The sequence below is a fragment of the Elephantulus edwardii genome, unplaced genomic scaffold (genome assembly GCF_000299155.1).
Source record: "Elephantulus edwardii isolate Elephantulus edwardi_28Jun2011 unplaced genomic scaffold, EleEdw1.0 scaffold00071, whole genome shotgun sequence".
Lineage (NCBI taxonomy): Eukaryota > Metazoa > Chordata > Mammalia > Macroscelidea > Macroscelididae > Elephantulus > Elephantulus edwardii.
The window spans coordinates 5,490,786-5,492,191 of NW_006399821.1; the positions used below are offsets into that span (position 1 = coordinate 5,490,786).

Sequence of the window (1,406 nt, forward strand, 5' to 3'; positions counted from 1 at the left end):
TCCTCACTTTCAGCAAACAAGGATATGCCATCTGCATAATGCAGGTTATTGATGAGCCTCACTCTGATTCTTATTACACACTCTTCTTCATAGAGTTCAGCTTCTCAAATATGTTACTCAGCATACAGAATAGAGTAAGTATGGGGAGAGAATAGAACCCTGACACACTCATTTCTTAATTTTATTTTATAAAATGGTTAAGCTTACAACTAAATTTTTAGAAAAAGTTTAGCATGAGTAAATACATCATTTATACTTTCTTTTGCAGAAGTATACATCTCTGCTACAACTGAAGAACACTCTAATTATTAAACCGTTCACCAGATTTCTGAGCAAAGTAGAATGAAAACTTTCACTCCAGTGAGGTCTATAAAGAAAAACAGCCTTTCAGACCACAACATAGGCATTTCTTGGGGTAAAATCCCTGTGGACGACCAGATAAGCCTGCTGTGCAACATGAACAACTATTATTCCAAATTCAAGTAGCTGGTGCCCAGCATATCACAGAACAAGAAGGAAATCCTGTGGCACGTCATCAACTGCATCTTGGATTTGCAGATCACTCTGGATTTGCATTCTACTGTTGTCAGCTTCTGTCCCCAGAGACCAGGGCAAAACCAATCTTCCAGGATACCACTGACCACCTTAAATACAGACATCAATATCCTATCCTTACAGAAGATTCTGAATTCCTGTCTGAGTTAATGTCTAATGGCAGCAAAGCACTCTGTTGTTAGCCTGATGATGTTCCTGAATTTTTTTTTCTCCTTTCTTTGCACAAGCACAAATCCACAATATCTCTTAAGTTGCTGAACAACTTTTCAACCATTTTACAGGAGGGGGACAACAACAAATTTACTAGACCTCCCTTCTTAATTTTAAATTATGTAGTGTTCCCTTGCTTTGTTGGCACAACAGCCTCCTGATCCACGTATAGGGTTTTCATTTTGTTATTAATTTTAATCAAAGTTTACAGAGACTTTGGACTTCCATTCATTCATTGTTGCACTTTTCTCCCTGCCCAGCCTCCCCATTCCCAGTTTGCTCTTCTCTTTGAAAAGTAAAATAAAAATTCTTTCATTGTTAAACAATTCCTCCCTCCAAGTCCACTCCGCTATGCAGCCTTCATTCTGGACTCCTGTCATAACAATAATACCTAATCATATATCCATTTTAAACAGTTCTCTCCCTCATCTGTTTCAATGTAGTATACATAATTTATCCCATATTTCAGTCTCCCCCCAACCCTGACGTCAGTCCCACTTTACAACAGTGGCACTATGCAGTATTTGTCCTTTTGTGACTGACATATTTCACTCAGCATAATGTCCTCCAGGGTTACTCATTTTGTATAATATTTCATGAGTTCCTTGTTTTTCAATGCAGAGTAGTATTCCATTGTGTGA

General features: G+C 38.0%; 1 pseudogene; it reads left to right on the forward strand.

Annotated features, from left to right (window-relative positions):
* Positions 1–342: 342 nt before the first annotated feature.
* LOC102868250 lies at positions 343–737 on the forward strand (annotated as a pseudogene).
* The last annotated feature ends 669 nt before the right edge of the window (positions 738–1,406 follow it).